This window comes from Asparagus officinalis, chromosome 3, assembly GCF_001876935.1.
Source record: "Asparagus officinalis chromosome 3, Aspof.V1, whole genome shotgun sequence".
Classification (NCBI taxonomy): domain Eukaryota; kingdom Viridiplantae; phylum Streptophyta; class Magnoliopsida; order Asparagales; family Asparagaceae; genus Asparagus; species Asparagus officinalis.
The window spans coordinates 63,682,284-63,688,955 of record NC_033796.1 but is presented as its reverse complement, the minus strand read 5'-3'; the positions used below and the strand labels follow the sequence as shown (position 1 = coordinate 63,688,955).

Sequence of the window (6,672 nt, the reverse complement as noted above, 5' to 3'; positions counted from 1 at the left end):
CACAAATACGGCCTCATGTTTGAGATGATTGATCTTGATGGCTGCGACAATAACATGACTAATATTATATTAGTAACTATTAGAGATGCTGATGAGCAGTGTAATGATTTTAGAAATAAAAGGTTGGACTCAGTTGGTGAGTTACTTGATAGAGAGCTGTGGGCAAATATTCGTCTAAAAATCACAATGGACAATTGATCCCCATCAAGTTCCAACAATGAAAGCTACAATCAGATAGCTTTCATGCCAACAAACGAAAGCTGCAAATGGAGGACTTTTCACATAGAGAGAGAAAAGTTATAATACAACGACGCTTCCGACAACTGATGAAAACTCTGTTCAGCAGTCTTCACAATCTACAGTGAAAGTTACAATCTGACGACTTTCACATCCCGTAACAAGCAAAGATCAATGAGCAATAGCCTTTGCGATGTTACAACGGACGAAGTTACAAACCAACAACCTCTCCTAAACGCAGGGTTCACCTCTGCGTTTCCCAAATTCAAAACGCAGACGAACCATGCGTTCTCCAGCAGACATTCAACTCTGCAACGCAGAGTTAAAACACAAAACGTACGAACTGTGCGTTCTTCAGCAAATACTCAACCATGCGCAGAGTTGAGATTCAGCACACAAGCAGCCTGTGCATCTCAAATCTCTAACAGAGATTTAACTCTGCGTCTCAAGCCTTAGACACAGAGTTAAGGTCCAGAACGCCAACTTTGGCGTTTGACTTGTTCAAACACAAGTTGAACGTCCTCACAACCGTTTATCCCACGTTCTGAGGGATTCTCGCCCACTTAGGAGCGGATTTAGGGGTTGGTTACACCCCTAATCCCCTTATAAATAACCAACTTACTCAATTGAATAAAAAAGGGGGGATCAGTTTTCAGCAGCAAAACTGCACAGGGTGGGGAATTGTTCGATCTCAACAGCTTAACCGCACAGAGAAGGCGATTTTTTTTTTAAGATCAAGGAACTGATCAGCACACTAGTACAAAATAGGTCTGTCCAAACGGTTATTGGAACCGTTTGGACAAGTCGAAATAGCCCAAACGGTTTAAACCGCTTGGGCTATTCAATAAACCGTTTGGGCTATTCAAAATTCCCAAACGAAGCTCCCAAATGGTTTAAACCGTTTGTGATACTTTAGCCCAAACTGTTGAAACCGTTTGGGAGTTATGTTACGGATTTTTTGAAAAATTTTGCAATCGCTGACCCGCTCCTTCTCCCCAAAATTTGATTTTCTGACCCGCTCCTTCTCCCCAAAATTTTCATCCAGCAGCGCTAAAAATTTTATCCCCAAATATTTCACTGCACCCCTCTCAAACCAGCCTCCACCTCCCTCATCATTTGAGCAGAGCAGTGAGAAACAAAGAGGAGAATCTCCTGCCGTCCGTTTACCCCCGCGCGTGGATATCGCTCTCTCACCCTTGACCCTTCCCCCCTACTCAATCCCAATCCCTCGTTCTCCTCCAAAGAAAAAGAAAAAGGAAAAATTTCACCCAAATCGATAAAAATCCGAGCTTTTCCATTGGATTCCTACGAAGATGGCGACCCGATTCCTCGCTTCCGCAAGTACTTCAGCCAGCTCCTCAGCCGCGACGCCACCATCCTCTCCTCCCCCGCCAAGGCCCCTGTCAGGAGCCAACGCAGAGGCAGCTGGAATTGAGGTTGGAAGCTGGAATTGAGACTTGTTCATTGAAGAACCATCTGAATTTAAGTAATTCCAGTGACCCTTAGATTTCCTTTCATTTTTCTGTTTGTCCTCAAAGAGTTTGGCCAGGGATACAGCTCCCTTTAAGGAAGTTGGTCTAGCTGCTGAAACATCATATCTCAATTCATCTTTCAAACCCCCTATAAACCTTTCAAGGATGTGTCTCCTAGAGGGTTGATCATCTAACATTCCTAATGCTTGCTCAAATTTGCCCAAGTATTCCCTGACTGTAGAAGTCTATTTCATGGTTGAGAAAGCATCATATGGTCTCGTGAGTTCACTAGGACCAAATCTTGTTAAAATTTCTTCCTTAAAAACAGTCCATTGATAATAATCTTCAATATTCCTAGTGAACCACCTATACCACTGCAAGGCTTCTTCCCTTAGATAGAATGAGCAAACCTTAACCCATTCCTCATTTTTAATATCATAATACTCAAAGATCTGTTCAGTTTGCTCTAACCAAGCTATAATATTCTCAGATCCAGAGAAAGAGGGAAAATCTAAGCGTAAAGATTTCGGTTGAACCAATTTTTGATTGCTAAAGAAAGAGTTTCCTAGAGTTGATGTATTACCTAAGCTATGAGCAGATTGAAACTCTCCACTGAAATCAGGAGTCCTTCGATTCTGTAGCTGATATCCACTGCTGTGATCATTCCTATTGAAGTCACCAGCTCCTCTTGAACTTGAATCCAGAGTCCTGTGATCTTCCCTCGGACCAGAACCAAGAATTCCTTGGTCAGAGTTCTTGGAATTCTTGAAATTCTTGAACTCTTGAATTAGAAACTCCAGCTTCGAAGATAGTTCACCCATCTGTGTTGAAAATTTATGATTGAAAGAATCCTGTTGTCGATTGAAAGAGCTGCTCCTGACAACAGCATCCTCTAATCTAGCGACTCGATCCTCTGGAGTTGGCTCATCAACCTCAACTTCCACCTGATCGTTCAAGAAATCCTCAGCGCCCGCTTCAGTTTCTTGTTGCTCTGATACCAATTGTGAGGATCGAAGACCTCGATTCATTTTTCTAGCCATTGATTTCAACTTTAATTCAGCTTTTGAGAAGAAGAGACAGAGATGAGAGAGAGAGAGACTGTAGAATGAAGAAATTGTATAGAACTGAGAGATTTTTTGTATTATTCAACAACTTGAATATCAATTATTACAGTTGACTATTTATACCATTCTCTTCTTCTAAACAGATTGTGCACGTGCACACGGTTGAATCACTAACAGGAAATATCCGCCGGCAGCCGATCCCTCTCCTACCCTAACTACAACTACAGCAACAGCTCTCCCCCCACTTATCACCACCATCACTCGTCCTCCCACGAGATCAGATTCCCCCACCCTCTCCCTCCCCATCACCACGTCGTCGTCGGCGCCGTCCCCTGCCATCCCAGCTCGTCCTCTTTCTCCTCCACCGCCTCCATCTATTCCACCACATCGCTGGTCTTCACTAATTTGTAGATTCGGGTCGTGCTGCTCCTCCGCCTCCTCCTCCTCCTCCACCGCGCGCCTCCACCGCCTCCTCCTCAGGTCGCCCCCTTACCCCCTGTAAATTAGTATTATCAAATGATTCCGACAGGCTTTTCTGTGCACTGAGATAATTGCTCTGCTAGGTGATTTATTTACATATGCTACTGGTTAACTTTTGCATTTGCGTGAGCGTTTAAGAGAACGCAATTGGGAAATCTTGTTGCAAATTTGGTTACAGAATTAGGTGCAGACCGTGTGCTTACATGTGATCTTCATTCTGGGCAAACAATGGTGTAATTTGATATTTCAGTGGATCATGTATACGGTCAGGTAACTCTCACTTAACCTGTTACAAAAACTATTGTGTATACTAGAAGAGTGCTAACGAATTTTAATTAAATTTTGCATTTGTTTGTTTTTTGTATTTCAAGCTTGTGATTCTTGATTACTTGGCCAGCAAGACCATCTGTACAAACGATTTGGTGTAGTGTCTCCTGATGTTGGAGGTGTTGCGAGGGCTCGTGCTTTTGCGAAAAAGTTATCAGATGCTTCTCTTGCCATTGTGGTTAAGAGGCCTCATGGGCACAAAGTTGCTGAGGTAAAATACATATGAATCACTAAATAAATTTTCATTCTAAAGATATTTTGTTTCTTAATTAACTTATATTGAAGCAAACATCCCCTTTCATACATTTCCTTCTCTTTGAATATTATATCTTGGTTGCATACTAATTTGAAATTAGTGTTAAGTAACATTGAAAATATAAAGCACACATGTTCTACTTTGTACTTACCAAAGTTCTTAAGTTGATATAGCTGATAGGAGAAGTTTCATGTTTGGTTATAGGATATCCTGAATTCTGAATCATATGGGGAGACTGCCAATAGCAAAGTAAGAAAGGAATTTTTCAAAGAAACTCCATGTAGGTAATTTGGAATGTTCAAGCTATAATTTTTGCTTTAAGTGATGAGTATGCACTTTCTATTTTGTTTCATGAAAGGGGTTAATAAATCAATGTCTTATGGCTCTTTTCCCTTATTCTTAATCATTTTTAACTGATATTTCAGGGATTCATACATGTGTCGGTTCTGGTGGGGAAAGGCAAACCCCAGAATGGTACATGGAGCAAGGCATAGAGGTGTGCAGGTCTTGGCATGATTTTGTCATATCTTTTATCACATTATAGCATGCATGCTACTCTTGGATATCTTCTTTCTATTTTTGTGAATTTCTCATATTCTAGAGAGGAAAATTAATTGTACTATACATGAACTATAATATTTATCTCATTGTCAAGCTTGAACTATGTTCAATCAACTGCATTTTACACCTAAAGTTCCTCATTTTCAGGTATTCCATGTAGCAACTGAAACAATATTCAAAATAACCCATGTATGGTAACTTTCAACAATTTTCAGTTATTCTTTCTATTTTCCCCCTTGATTTGCTTGGATTCTGAAGGGTAAAGGGAAATCAATTTTAATTTAATGTCAGCTTTGAGTTTTTGTTTAGACTGTTGTGTTCAAAGGACCCTCACAAATCCTGTGTGTCTCTATTACTCTATAGGAAATTCAGTTCTTCATTTGTGTACATTTTGTAAAATTTCATCAATTTTGCAGGTAACACTTAGCTTATATTGGCAATCCTGGGAACGTGCAACAATATACATGTATGTTTATTTCTAGCAATTTTTCAATCATTCTTCCCATTTTTTTGTTTTCCTTGTACTATAAAGAAAAAAAAATCAACTTCAGCCTCACTGTTCAGCGAAAATGATACGTATTCATGTCTGAATTTTTAATTCTGTGAAATTCTATGATTATTGCAGGCAGATAGCCTGACAAATGAAGAAGGCTAAGACAACATACATGAAGGCATGAAAACCATAGCTCTAACCGAACATTAGTGATGTCACCTTCATACACAACATCTTCCACTGCTTCTCTGAAGGTGAAAGATAGAACTGAAGCAACCCGCATCGCCTCCTTAATCACTCTAGAAGTTAGAGACATCCTTTTGGTATCCGACCAATTCAGGGATCTCTCCTCATTGTTTATATTTATCTTCTTGATGATTTCCCATGTTCTCCCAACAATTCATTACCTTACTGAAAGGTACCCAAAATAGTTTAAGAAAAGAAAATTAAGAGCAGAGTGATATCTTACAGTTACTGCTTAGAGGATGGTGTGGTTTTCACCGAGGAACTTGACAATCCATGTTAGAACGCTTGCAGTGGTGTCACGAGCAGCAAAGAAGACACCAATGATGTTGTCAATGATTTGATCATCACCTAGATTGTTGGTTTGCATAAAATTATATGATACCTCTCTTTTGAAATTACTCAAAAGAGAGAGATTGAGTAATCATTGTGTATGTATACATTGTGTATGTAAAAAATTTTGTCTCTAATATTATATATTGAGTAATCATTGTGTATGTAATTTTTTTTTGGATATTTAACACCGTTTGAGATATTATTGTGTATATATGATTTCAATTTCATTGTGAATATTGAGAAATTATTATATGAGATGTGTATATTAAATGTAAGCAAAAAAGATAAAAAAATAGAAAAAATTAAAAAATAAAAAGGCCAAACGGTTTCAACCGTTTGGACAGATTTTTGCCCAAACGGTTTCAACCGTTTGGGCAAAAATCTGTCCAAACGGTTGAAACCGTTTGGCCTTTTTATTTTTTAATTTTTTCTATTTTTTTATCTTTTTTGCTTACATTTAATATACACATCTCATATAATAATTTGGCGACCGTTGGGGAAAACTCATCCCCAACGGCTTTAGCCCAAACGGGTTTTTTTCCTCGCCCAAACAGTTGTAACCGTTTGGGAGGGTGTTTTCCCAAACGGTTCCAACCGTTTGGGCGGTCCTGTTTTGTACTAGTGGCAATCAGTTAATCAAATCTTAGAGAATCCCTTCACCAACAGCGGATCTACTTGGCTATTAACCGAATCTTCGGTTCTAACTACTCTGTTACAGAGTTTCAACTCGCTCTAAGTTAGTAAACTCGTTAAGAGTCTTTAATTAAACTTGCCGCACAAGTTTATTATCGATTATTCGGTTTTCAACAACTCTTTTCAGAGTTTTTAACTCGTTCTGAGTTTAGTAAACTTGTTAAGAGTTCTAAACCGAACTCATCATACAAGTCAATCGTTCTCATGAGATAGTACGGTAGGATCGTCAACGGAGAGCAAGTTCGACGCAAGCAATCGAAGGAAGCACTCCATCGCTACCAAGAAGAACCCAGTTTTAAACAAAGGGAAGAATCAAATTCATTCTCCTCTCTTTTTTAATCGGAATCCAAATTGTAATCGATTTTGAGAGAATACAAGTCAATTTTTCTTTCATTGTCTTTTTACATCAAATTTTCCACAAATACCATTCCAAGATGCCGTAGAGAATGGCCCGCAAATATCCGTATGTATCAATTCTAAGGTGTCTAAGGATCTTTTGGCACCTAATCT

The 6,672-nt window shown here is 39.2% G+C and overlaps 1 long non-coding RNA gene across 5 annotated transcripts; it reads left to right on the top strand.

The window, feature by feature from the left end:
• LOC109834265 lies at positions 2,957–5,676 on the top strand. Of its 5 annotated transcripts, none has more exons than XR_002245518.1 (7): positions 2,957–3,523; positions 3,625–3,791; positions 4,041–4,120; positions 4,262–4,332; positions 4,545–4,586; positions 4,814–4,863; positions 5,023–5,676. It is a non-coding gene; the product is annotated as an uncharacterized LOC109834265 (long non-coding RNA). The 5 variants fall into 5 exon arrangements; XR_002245516.1 differs by having other exon boundaries at positions 4,041–4,116; positions 5,023–5,675; XR_002245517.1 differs by lacking the exon at positions 4,545–4,586 and having other exon boundaries at positions 2,957–3,253; positions 3,337–3,523; positions 4,041–4,116; positions 5,023–5,674.